This window comes from Somniosus microcephalus, chromosome 2 (genome assembly GCF_052327205.1).
Source record: "Somniosus microcephalus isolate GS21.2 chromosome 2, FLI_Smic_1.0, whole genome shotgun sequence".
NCBI classification, from domain to species: domain Eukaryota; kingdom Metazoa; phylum Chordata; class Chondrichthyes; order Squaliformes; family Somniosidae; genus Somniosus; species Somniosus microcephalus.
This window is the reverse complement of record NC_140988.1, coordinates 107957282-107970833: the sequence shown is the minus strand read 5'-3', so window position 1 is coordinate 107970833 and position 13552 is coordinate 107957282. Positions and strand designations below refer to the sequence as shown.

General features: G+C 44.8%; 1 protein-coding gene across 2 annotated transcripts in view; it reads right to left on the bottom strand.

The window, feature by feature from the left end:
• slc2a9l2 (solute carrier family 2 member 9, like 2) overlaps window positions 1–12939 on the bottom strand; it is an 836356-nt gene extending 823417 nt beyond the window's left edge. The window contains exon 1 of one of the 2 annotated variants that reach the window (XM_085961684.1): window positions 12877–12939. The gene's annotated coding sequence lies outside the window, so the exon portion shown is untranslated. Of the gene's footprint in view, window positions 1–381; window positions 456–12876 lie in introns of those variants that run through there. The other variant, XM_085961676.1, reaches the window with a different exon arrangement.
• Between the last annotated feature and the right edge of the window lie 613 nt (window positions 12940–13552).

Sequence of the window (13552 nt, the reverse complement as noted above, 5' to 3'; positions counted from 1 at the left end):
TTCCTCCCGGCCCCCCAAGCAAACCTGCTTCCCTCCCCGTGATCGGATCTCCCCCCACCCCATGTGATCACCAACCCTTCACCCCCTCTGCTATCACCGACTTGCCCCAGCAATCGGACACTCTCCTCACGATCACCGACATTCCCCAGCGATCAGACACTCCCCTCGCAATCGCCGACCACCGCCTCCCCAGCGATCAGACTCCCCCCGCGATCACCACCTCCCCGCTATCAACGATCCCTCCCCCACAATCACCAACTACCCTGACCCTCATCAGTGCGCCTGATGGCTCTCTGACCCCCTCAATCAACCCCGACCCTCCAAGCCATGCTGTAACCCATCCCACCTCGCTATCTCTATCCCGAGCACCAGGAAACTCACCTGCTCCTGGACTGTGGCCTCTTCTGAAGCATTCCCTGCCCGACAGGAAGACAGGCGTGTCAATTAGGCTAGCTTCCAGGCAGGGAACCTGTTGAAAAAAAACAGGCAAATTGTGGAGTTCGAACTCCACAGCATTTGGGGACACAAACCAGAACTCCTCCCCCCACCCTCACTAGGAAATCCTGCCCCAGTAAGTATCAGGACCAATATATCTATAAACATTAATAAAATTAGAAAATTTGAAGCAGAAACCCAAAAATCTTCTACCGGCATGTAAACAATAAGCAGGTGGGATGGGGCCTATTAGGGACAAAGAAAGTGATATATGCTTAGAGGCGCAGGGCAAGTCTAGAATACTCAATGAGTACTTTGTATCAGTGTTTCCTAAGGAGGTGGATGTTGACAAAATATCGGTAGATGTGGAAAAGGTAGAAGCAATGGAAGGGGTAAAATTGATAGACAGGATGTACTAGAAAGGCTGGGTATGCTGAGAGTGGACAAGTTGCCTGGTCCAGATGGCTTGCATCCTAGGTTGCTAAGGGAATTGGGGGAGGAGGTAGCGGAAAGGCTTGCCATGATTTTCCAATCTTCCCTAGATGTGGGGGAGGTGCCTGAGGATTGGAAAGTGGCAAATGTGACACCATTGTTCAAGAAAGAGTGTAAGGACAATCCTAGTAACAGTTTAACATCAGTGGTGGGTAAAGTTTTAGAAACAATAATGAAGGAAAAGGTTAGCGGGCACTTGGAGAGGTTTAAGCTAATTAAGGAGAGCCAACACGGATTTGTAAAAGGCAGATCGTGTTTGTCCAATATAATTGAATTTTTGGATGAAGTAACAGGGAGGATTGATGAAGGGAATAAAATGGATGTTGTCTACATGGATTTTCGGAAGGCGTTTGACAAAGTATCAATTAGAAGGCTGGTTAACAAAATTGAGCAGCGGCAGCAGCGGGAGCGGCAGACCTGCGAGGGAGCAGCGGCTGTGGGTAAAAATAAAGGTCGGTGATTTTCAGGCCTAGTAGAGCAGCAGCAGCAGCGGGAGCGGCGGCAGAATTCGAGAGTGACGTCACATTACAGAAAGTGACGCCAGCGCAGGGGAAGCAGCTGATTGGGTGTGTACGGCCAGGTGAGTATTTATACTACTCTATAGTTTGACAGTTAAGGTTAATAATTTGAATTAATTAAAGGGTAAGTCATGGCAGGACAGCTCGGCCTCGTGGCATGCACCTCCTGCACTATGTGGGAAATCAGGGACACTTCCTGTGTCCCTGACGACCATGTGTGCGGGAAGTGTATCCAGCTGCAGCTACTGGCAGACCGCATTGCGGCACTGAAGCTGCGAATGTATACATACTGGAGCATTCGCGATGCTGAGGACGTCGTGGATATCACGTTTATTCAGTTGGTCACACCGCAGGTAAAGGCTGCACAGGCAGGAAGGGAATGGGTGACCGCCAGGCAGAGCAGTAGGCGCAGGCAGGTAGTGCAGGGGTCCCCTGTGGCCATCCCTCTCTCAAACAGATATAGATATCCGCTTTGCATATTGTTGAGGGAGATGGCTTATCGGGGGAAGGCAGCAACAGCCAACTTCCTGGCACCATGGGTGGTTCTGCTGCACAGGACGGGAGGAAAAAGTGTGGGAGAGCTATAGTAATAGGGAATTCTATTGTAATGGGAATAGATAGGCGTTTCTGCGGCCGCAAACGAGACTCCAGGATGGTATGTTGCCTCCCTGGTGCAAGGGTCAAGGATGTCTCGGAGTGGCTGCAGGTCATTCTAGGGGGGGAGGGTGAACAGCCAGTTGTCGTGGTGCATATAGGTACCAACGATATAGGTAAAAACCGGGATGAGGTCCTAAAAGCTGAATATAGGGAGTTAGGAGGTAAATTTAAAAATAGGACCTCAAAGTTAGTAATCTCAGGATTGCTACCAGTGCCACGTGCTAGTCAGAGTAGAAATAGAAGGCTATTTCAGATGAATACGTGGCTAGAGGAATGGTGCAAGGGGGAGGGATTCAAATTCCTGGGACATTGGAACCGGTTCTGGGGGAGGTGGGACCAGTACAAACTGGATGGTTTGCACCTGGGCAGGACCGGGACTGATGTCCTTGGGGGAGTGTTTGCTAGTGCTGTTCGGGAGGGTTTAAACTGAAATGGCAGGGGGTTGGGAACCTGTGCAGGGAGACAGAGGAAAGGGAAACAAGGATAGAAGCAAAAGACAGGAAGGAGAAAAGCAAAAGTGGCAGTCAGAGAAATCAAGGGTTTAAATCAAACATGGCCACAGTAAACAATAATTCTAAAAGGTCTAAGAGTGTTAAAAAAACAAGCCTGAAGGCTTTGTGTCTTAATGCGAGGAGCATTCGTAATAAGGTGGATGAATTAGCTGCGCAAATAGATGTAAACGGATATTATATGATTGGGATTATGCAAACATGGCTCCAGGGTGACCGAGGCTGGGAACACAACATCTAGGGGTATTCAATATTCAGGAAAGACAGGCAAAAAGGAAAAGGAGGTGGGGTAGCATTGCTGGTTAAAGAGGAGATTAACACAATAGTAAGGAAGGATATTAGCTCTGATGATGTAGAATCTGTATGGGTAGAGCTGAGAAATACCAAGGGGCAGAAAACGTTAGTGGGAGTTGAATACAGACCCCCAAACAGTAATGCTAAGGTTGGGGATGGCATTAAACGGGAAATTAGACACATGTGCAATAAGGGCACAGCAGTTATCATGGGTGACTTTAATCTACATATAGATTGGGCTAACCAAATTAGTAACAATACTGTGGAGGAGGAATTCCTGGATGTATACAGGATGGTTTCCTGGACAATATGTCGAGGAACCAGCTAGAGATCAGGCCATCTTAGACTGGGTATTATTTAATGAGAAAGGATTAATTAGCATTTTTGTTGTGCGAGGCCCCTTGGGGCAGAGCGATCATAATATGATAGAATTCTTCATTAAGATGGAGAGTGAAGTATTTGACTCAGAGACGAGGGTCCTGAATTTAAATAAAGGAAACTACGATGTTATGAGGTGCGAGTTGGGTAGGATGGATTGGGGAACGCTACTTAAAGGGTTGACGGTGGATAGGCAATGGCAAACATTTAAAGACCGCATGGATGAACTACAGAATTTGTTCAACCCTGCTTGGCATAAAAATAAAACAAAAAAGGTAACTCAACCGTGGCTAACAAGGGAAATTAGGGATAGCATAAGATCCAAGGAGAGGACATATAAACTGGCCAGAAAAAGCAGCAAATCTGAGGATTGGGAGCAGTTTAGGATTCAGCAAAGGAGGACAAAGGGATTAATTAAGAGGGGGAAAATAGAGTATGAGAGTAAGCTTTCAGGGAACATAAAAACTGACTGTAAAAGCTTCTATAGATATGTGAAGAGAAAAAGATTGGTGAAGTCAAGCGTAGGTCTCTTGCAGTCAGAATCAGGGGAATTTACAATGGGGAACAAAGAAATGGCAGACCAATTAAATACATACTTTGGTTCTGTCTTCACAAAGGAGGACACAAATAACCTCCCAGAGATGTTGGGGAACATAGGGTCTAATGAGAGGAAGGAACTGAATGAAATCAGTATTTGTAGGGAAATGGTGTTAGGGATATTGATGGGATTGAAGGCCGATAAATCCCCAGGGCCTGATAATCTACATCCTAGGGTACTTAAGGAAGTGGCCCTAGAAATAGTAGATGCATTGCTGGTCATCTTCCAAAATTCTATAGACTCTGGAACAGTTCCCATGGATTGGAGGGTAGCTAATGTAACCCCACTATTCAAAAAAGGTGGTAGAGAGAAAATGGGGTATTATAGACCGGTAAGCCTGACATCGGTAGTGGGGAAAATGCTAGAGTCCATTATAAAAGATATAATAGCAGAGCACTTGGAAAACAGTGACAGGATCGGACAAAGTCAACATGGATTTACAAAAGGTAAATCGTGCTTGACTAATCTACTGGAATTTTTTGAGGATGTAACTGGTAGAATAGATAAGGGAAAACCAGTGCGTGTGGTGTCTTTGGACTTTCAGAAGGCTTTCGATAAGGTCCCGCATAAGACATTAGCATGTAAAATTAAAGCACAAGGGATTAGGGGCAACGTACTGACTTGGATAGAGAACTGGTTGGCAGACAGGAAGCAAAGAGTTGGAATAAATGGCTCTTTTCCGAGTGGCAGGCAGTGACTAGTGGGGTACCGCAGGGATCGGTGCCAGGATCCCAGCTATTCACAATATATATTAATGATCTAGACGAAGGAACTAGATGTAATATCTCCAAGTTTGCAGACGACATAAAGCTGGGTGGGCGTGTGTGCTGTGAGGAAGATGTCGAGAAACTCCAGTATGATTTGGACAGGTTGGGTGATTGGGCAGATGCATGGCAGATGCAGTATAATGTGGATAAATGCGAGGTTATCCACTTTGGTGGCAAAAACAGGAAGGCAGGTTATTATCTGAACGGTAATAGATTGGGAGAAGGGGAATTGCAATGAGACCTGGATGTCCTTGTGCACCAGTCGCTGAAGGTAAGCATGCAGGTGCAGCACGCGGTTAAGAAGGCAAATGGTATGTTAACCTTCGTAGCGAGGGGATTCGAGTACAGGAACAAGGATGTCTTGCTACAGTTGTACAGGGTCTTGGTGAGACCACACCTTGAGTATTGTGTGCAGTTTTGATCGCCTTATCTGAGGAAGGATGTTCTTGCTATGGAGGGAGTGCAGCGAAGGTTCACTAGACTGATACCTGGGATGGCAGGAATGACGTATGAGGAGAGATTGGGTCGATTGGGCTTATACTTGCTGGAGTTTAGAAGAATGAGAGGGGATCTCATTGAAACTTATAAAATTCTAACAGGTCTAGACAGACTAGATGCAGGAAGGATGTTCCCGATGGCAGGGGACTCCAGAACCAGGGGTCACAGACTAAAGATAAGGGGTAAGCCATTTAGGACAGAGATGAAGAGGAATTTCTTCACCCAGAGAATGGTGAACCTGTGGAATTCTCTACCACAGAAGGCAGTTGAGGCCAATTCATTTAATATATTCAAGAAGGAGTTAGATATATTTCTTAAGGCTAAAGAGATCAAAGGATATGGGGAGAAGGCAGGTACAGGGTACTGAGTTTGGATGATCAGCCATGATCTCATTGAATGGCGGAGCAGGCTCGAGGGGCCGAATGGTTTACTCCTGCTCCTATCTTCTATGTTTCGATGTTTCTATGAGGCTCATGGAATAGGTGGGTCAGTGGCAGCTTGGATAATGAATTGTCTTAAGGACAAAAAACAGTGAGTTGTGGTAAATGGCTGTTTTTCAGGCTGGAGGATGGTAGACAGTGATGTTCCCCAAGGATCAGTGCTGGGGCCACTGCTTGTTTTGATATATATAAATTACCTGGATATTGGAATACAGAGTAGAAATTCTAAATTTGCCGATGACACTAAACCTGGGGGTGTGGCAAACAGTGAGGATGATATCAATCGACTGCAACAGGACATAGAAAGGCTAGCAGAATGGGCAGACAAGTGGCAGATGGAATTTAATACAGAGAAGTGTGAGGTGATGCATTTTGGCAGAAGGAACAGGGAGAGGCAATATACACTTCATGGCACAGTTTAAAGGGTGTGCAGGGACAGAGGGACCTGGGAGTTAATGTGCATAGGTCCCCGAAGGTGGCAGGACATATTGAGAGAGTGGTTAACAAAGCATATGGGATTTTGGGCTTCATTAATAGAGGTATTGAGTGCAAAAGTAGATAAGTTATGCTGAACCTTTATAAAGCGCTGGTTAGGCCACAACTGGAGTATTGTGTCCAGTTCTGGTCACCACACTTTAGGAAGGATGTGAAGGCCCTTGAGAGGGTGCAGAGAAGATTTACCAGAATGGTTCTGAGGATGGGGGATCTTAGTTACAAGGACAGGTGGGAGAAGCTGGATTTTTTTTCATCAGAGCAAAGGAGGTTGAGGGGTGATTTGATAGAGGTGTACAAGATTATGACGGGTTTGGATAGGCTAGACGGGGAAAGGCTGTTCCCACTAGTTGATGGTACAAGGACTAAGGGACAGAGATTTAAGGTTTTGGGCAAGAGGTACAGGGGTGACGTAAGGAAAAACTTTTTTACGCAGTGAGTGGTGACGACCTGGAATTCGCTGCCGACGGGAGTGGTCGAAGCGAAGACACTCAATGTTTTCAAGGGGAGACTGGATAGGCACTTGAGGGAAATAAACTTGCAGGGCTACGGGGATAGATCAGGGGAATGGGAGTGACTGGGTTGCTCGACAGAGAGCCGGCATGGACTCGATCGGCCAAATGGCCTCCTTCTGTGCCGTTATGACTCTATGACTCAATGGTTCACTTTGGAACCAAAGCCCAAATCACCATTAAAAATGCAACTGAAACAGAGAAAGTTTTTTATGTTTTCTTGATTAGTTCAGCTAGTAAACTTTGTATTAAAATACAAGTCGGCAGGGGGGGTGGATTTTTGATTTCCGCCCGAAACAGGCATGAAGTTGATAAGGCAGCCATGGCCACCCACCCAAAGGCTGCGTTAGGAGGCCAAGAACCATTTTCTGGATTGGGCCTCATTTCCGTTGCTGCTCGCTAATTATGGGAGGGTGGGAAATTGGCCAGCTCCTATGTTCAGCTGGCTGGGAAGTGGTGCCTGGGAAGGGGGAGGATCTGATCCCATAGGGGCCTGAGCACTGGCTGGCAGCGGCACCCAGTATTTTTGTGGAGCCAAAAGGAGCACCCCTGCTATTTCTGGCCCTACAATAATTCTCTGGAGTGGCCTCTCCTTCTTCTTAGGCAGTCCCTCGGAACCAAGGATGATTTGCTTCCACATTAAAAATGAGTTCGCAGGTGACTGATTAGTCCAATGCGGGACCTACAGTCTCTGTCACAGATGGGGCAGACGGTGGTTGAAGGGGCGGGTGGGTGGGGTGCTTGGGTTGACGTGCGCTCCTTGCGCTGCCTGCACTTGGCTTCCGCTTACTCCCGGCGAAGAGACTCAAGGTGTTCGACGCCTTCCCGGATGCTTCTCCTCCACTTTGTGCGGTCTTGGGCCAGAGATTCCCAGGTGTCGGTGGGGATGTTACACTTTTTCAAGGAGGCTTTGAGGGTGTCCTTGAAGTGTTTCCTCTGCCCACCTGGGGCTCTCTTGCAGTGCTGGAGCTCCGAGTAGAGCGCTTGTTTAGGGAGTCTTGTATCGGGCATGCGGACAATGTGACCCGTCCATCGGAGCTGATTGAGCATGGTCAAAGCTTCGATGCTGGGGATGTTGGCCTGAGCAAGAAGACTGACGTTGGTGCGCCTATCCTGCCAATGGATTTGCAGGATCTTGCGGAGGCAGCATTGGTGGTACCTCTCCAGTGCTTTGAGGTTCCTGCTGTACATGGTCCATGTCTCTGAGGCATATAGCAGGGCAGGTATCACTGCTGCTCTGTAGACCATGAGCTTAGTGCTGGGTTTGAGGTCCTGGTCTTCAAACACTCTCTTCCTCAGGCGACCGAATGCTGCACTGGTACTTTTAAAAAGTGTAGTATCAGGTATGCAAAATTGAATTATGGCATGATAATTTTCTTAATTGCAGATTAATGTCCAGAATGGTATTCCTTAAAAAGGAAGTGGCCCGGAATTTGTGGTCAGGACCACAGCAAATGCTGCCAGTTTGCCGTCATTCCGCCTTTGAAACTGACCACAACTTCGGGATTTGGCGCATGTGCAGGCGCATGCGGAAACCCTGAAGCTGCGGTCAGTCAATGACAACACTGAAACAGGCTGCACTGTGCCACCCCCCTCCCCCCCCCCACAGAGCCGGCAATCTGTGTAATCAGCCAAATCAGGGAAACTGACGAAGACTTCAGCTCTTCCTCAGTAAGTACGCTGTTAAATTCCCCACTAAAAGTTAGAGACAAAGGGACTAGGTGTAACTGGGTTATTACTGCTAAACAAATGTTAAAGGCCTGAAAAACTAATTTTAATTTTGTGCAGTGTGAAATTTGTCCATTTTCATAAAAATTAAAGGCCCAGAAATTCGGGTCTCCGCAGGTGAGTACGCACGGGGCTCTCACCCATAGGCCCAATGGAAGTGCCGGTTTCCTGCATGCACTGCGCATGCGCGGGAAACCGGCACTTCCGTTCCTCTGAACGAAGAGGTTCAGAGGTCGAACGCGTGCGTGGGAGGGGCTGCGCATGCGCATCGAACTTCTTTTTTTTGTACAGGTTTTCCCGCGAGGGTAAGCCTGCAGAAGTTAGAAATGTAAAAAGCAGGCGTAAGGCCTGCTTTTTACAAGGTAAGTGGTGAATTAATTAAAATTAAAACATTTTTTCCAAAGGTTTATTATTTTTAAATACTTTAAAGCAAGGTAAGTTTATTTTTAGCCCCGTTAGAAAATAAAATTATTTTTTTCAAAAATTTAAATTATTGTTCAAAATAGTTATTTCATGTAATTTATAGTTTATTTTTAAAATGTGATGTTTTTTAAAATTTATTTGAAGATTTAGTGCTATTTTGGGGCCGTAGTATTTATAAGTCTTGACAGCACTTCCTGTCAGACTTATGAATGGAGCATTCCCTGCTCCGATTGGCTCCCCATGGCCCACGTGATCCCAGGGGATGCATCGAACTAACTGCGCCCCTGGGATACGCAAGCACTGCGTGCCGGCAGCTGGACCAGACCCCGGATCAGAATTCCACGGGGGCCCAGAGCTCAATGGCCGGTGCGCAAGGTAAGTGCAGAGCGGGGGCTTGCACCCGCGGGAAGCCCCCGACCTGAATTTCTGGGCCAAAATTTTTAAGAGACATTTCAAAAAAAGATTTAAACATTTTTTTTGAAGTTTGTCTTTCTTTATTTCAGGTTTGCCTTTTCCTCGTGTGAGAGCCCCAATCTTTGTTTTGCTTTCTCTAACTTTTAAAAAAGTTAGAATTTTAAGAGCTTTCTCACTTCCTTGTTCACTGTCTGTGAGAATTCTGCATTGTGATTGGCTGCTCGGACAGCTTGTTGATGTCACAGCAGTTCGCACAAGGGATCCCCCACTGTACTTCATTGGTTTGAATTGAAGGTCAGAAAACCTGAAGTTCTCGACACGGGGATTGCGAGATCCTTGTGCAAAGTGTACTTCGGGGCCAGCAGCGAAGCAAAGGTGTTCGCTGCTGGCCCTGAACACCTTTGCTTCGCTGCTGACTGCAAATTCTGGGCCGAAATGTATTCGACAGAATTTGCACATTCTAAATGTTATAAAGAAATCATTGTACATTTATGGGGGGTAAAATTGGTACGGAGCCAAGCAGCATTGCAAAGGTGAAAAAATAGGAAAGTAAAATTTAATAGTGCTAATCTGACCAAATTTAGGATAGATAAGTGTCATTTAAAAAAATATGCAGATCACTACAGATAAACTTGAGCCTGCTCACTGTGTCCTACCCAAATGAACTCTTAATCATATGCCCAAAATAGGACAGCTTTGAGGAGCAGACATTTTTATGATTAGCTTTCATGTCCTGAGCCCAAGCAAAGCAATGGGGCATTATTTGCTTCTTGATATACAATGAAAAATGATAAGCAAGCATTTGCTTGCCATATAAACGTCTTTATAATCTGCTGCCACCAGAAGTTTTAAAACATGAAACTTTCACATATAAGTGAATCTTCATTCTGCTATAATTGTTTTCTGTGTTGATTTTATGCAACGGCAACTTATTGTTCATTGTACTGAAACAAACTCAGGTTCCATATAAATTGATAATCCCAATATATAATTAAAAATTTAACAGCATTTATTTCTTTAGGGACATTTCATTTACTTCCTTTTAAAATATATTCTTCTAAGCACTTTGCATAAGGTAAACTTAACATTCAGGATACTGCAGAAAATGTTAAATCTTTAGAAGTAATATATAATGCAGCTGACAATAGTGTGATGTAATTGTTGAAGGCGTTACTATGTGTTAACAATAAAAACTATCTCAACGTCCTAATTTTACTTCCGCTTCAGTAACTACTCCTTGGGACAAATTTATTTGCAGTAACATAAAGCGTGTTTCCTGCCAATATCTGATGTTCAATCACATTGGTCACCGTTTCTTTACTCAAACCATATTGGGCAAAACAAATGAAACATAAACAAAATTCTGGAAATACACAGTAGGCCAGTCAGCCTCTGTAAAGGGGATAAAAAACAGGCTAATGTTTCAAGAGTAATTCTTCATCAGAACTATGAGGTTCTGAGGAAGGGTCATAATTGAAATGTTAACCTTGGTCAAAGAGGTAGGCTTTAAGGAGTGTCTTAAGGGAGGAGATGCTGACTGCTGCACTATGTGGCCGCGATTTTGTCAGCACTCAGAGAAGCAGGTCAGAGGCTAACGTGCTATTAATTGACGGCGGGTCCCAAACACGCCGTCAACCCACCTCCAAACAGCTTTCCCAAGTGTCAGGTCCCCGATTTCCAAATGTCCAGTGCCACCTAATTGGGAGAACCTCTCTCACCAGTGACAGATCGCTTCTGTCATCTCACCTGCAGCTGCCATCTATTCCAGCATATGGAGGGAGTCATTGGAGAGCCTGGGTGCAAGAGTTCACCTTTGTGCAGTGATTGTCAGTGTTTTCAGCACCTCAATGCTGTAAAACACTGAAAAATCAACTGTCAAAATAAAATTATGCATGGTCCCTTTAAGGAAACCAGCAGATGACGCATCATCAAATGACATCATCAGACCCGCTTCCTGTTAATTGGCCGGTAAGCCCGCAGGCAAGGTCAATTAAGGCAAAATCATGTCTGTGGAGCAGACGCAGCTGGGGGCAGGACTGGAAGCCAGAAACCAGCTGTCCCACACCCATCCCGACACCGCTGACAAAATCGCGGCCTGTGTTCCATTATTGTCTATTTTTATTTGTAATTACTTTGTACCAGCTATTAACTGGTGGCACAGTGCACTCGAAGGAGTATGCCAGCTGATTTCTTTCTTTGCTATTTTCATGGTGGGACAATGTTACAAGCACATTTGGCAGTATTTTCTTACATTGATCAATTTTTATGAGCACAGATAAAACAAAACTTTTGATGACAAATAGAGGATATCATACCATAAATAGAAATCATTGTGAAAATAAAAAGGGCATTTTTCAGAAAGGACTTCTGTTCCTGTAGTGACTACTATTTTAAAAATTTTAATTGGAGAACAAATGGGTGCGATTTTCCCACATCGATTTTCAAGTTCAGACCTCAGTTGCATTGGGTTGATGAGCTGCCAAGCACTCAATGAGCGCTGACACTCACCAATCTATGGGGCCAGGAAATCTGGTGACTCCATAGCAAAGCAGAGCCAGAAGAAAACTGTAAAGGTCGAGAGGCGCACCAAAGGCACCCACTCACCAGCTAACAAAGGGTCAAAATATTGCACCTCCTAGCCACACAAAAACACGCAGAATTTTTTTAGTGGCTTTTTTACGAGCAATCTTCAACGTGGCCTTCCGCTGGTTAGGCCGCTCAAGGCCTAGTAGCAATAGGCAGAGTCGCACGCTCTGCTCATTGCCACTGAAAATTGCAAACAGGTCCTACAACTGGTGTAAAATCCCAATTTACCTAGTCAAGTATGTTCCCACCTGTTTTGGGTAGGAGCGCTGGTCACCCATTTGCAGACTTGCCTGAAAATTGCATTGGGCGGGCCTCGGGTAGCCAACGAGTGGGCAATTTGAAAAAAAAGGCAATTGCTGGCTACCCTGTTATCCAATGCAAATGGGTTGGGCTGCAATTGAAAATTACCCCCTATATGTGTCAGCCATGGCTCAGTGGTAGCACTCTCACCTCTGAGTCAAGGTTGTGGGTTCAAGTCCCACTCCAGAGACGTGAGCACAAAATCTAGGCTGACATTCCAGTGCAGTGCTGAGGGAGTGCTGCACTGTCGGAGGTGTCATCTTTCGGATGAGACGTTAAACCGAGTCCACATCTGCTCTCTCAGGTGGATGCAAAAGATCCCATGGCACTATTTCGAAGAAGAGCAGGAGAGTTTGCCCTGGCCAGTATTTATTCCTCAACCAACATCACAGAAAAAAACATTTTCTGGTCATCGTCACATTGTTGTTTGTGGGAGCTTGCTATGTGCAAGTTGGCTGCCACGTTTCCTACATTACAACAGTGGCTACACTTCAAACATACTTAATTGACTGTAAAGTGCTTTGGGATGCTCTGAGGTCATAAAAGACACTATATCAATGAAAGTCTTTCTTTCATTTCTTTTACTTGCCCCGCATAGCAGCCATTCCTGTCTAGTACTCACTCCGACATAAAATGCAAACCACATTAACATGGAGATTGCATGTAGCTTTCAGTAGCTACATGCCTGCCAAAATCTACACAAAGATATTACATTGCCATAAGAGTCTAAGTCAGACAAAGTTTTGCTACTGACTTTGACTAAAATCAACACATAATGAAATCCATGCCCTCTCCTTTAAAATATTAGTTCTAAAAGCTGTTTCAGAGAACCTACCAGTTACGAACTTTCTCGGATCAAAAGATCTAAAATATTTACTGTGATTACAACTAACTTGCCACTGTGAATAAAGAATTAACTTTCTTCACTGAAAGTAAAAGTTCATGGTAACTTATTTACATCTGTATAATCTAAGTGCAGATCAAAAGTCAACCTTTGGCATCAACTCCATTTTCCAGTCTAATGATTGTGTTAAAAATCAGCAATTGAGCTGAAGAATAGCCATGTGATAACCACAAGGATTTCATCAACAATAATTCAGATCACAAGATGTGTTCTATCTATGGAGATTTCAAATTAAATTCTTAAGTCTTTATCGGAATGATTTATTACGTAGCAAAGTCTCAGCTGCTCATTTCATTTACATAAAAGACCAGATTGTCTTTGATGAAAAGATCAAATCAGTCCATTTCCTTGATTTAAGCATGAATGTTCCTCTGAGTGAAAGTATTTGGGGGGAAAACTTTCATCTTCAGCATTCCTGCCACAGAGATTCACATGCCTGGAGAACATGTAAAGAATTTGGACATGCTCCTCATGATTTTCCACCCAATAATTTTAATTAAAAACTAGTAGGCCTCCTGTGGTTTTGCACTCAGTGAGTCAGATTATTTACTATTTTATAACAATAGGGATGTTTATACCATGTAGGGAATAACATCAGGGCCACTGA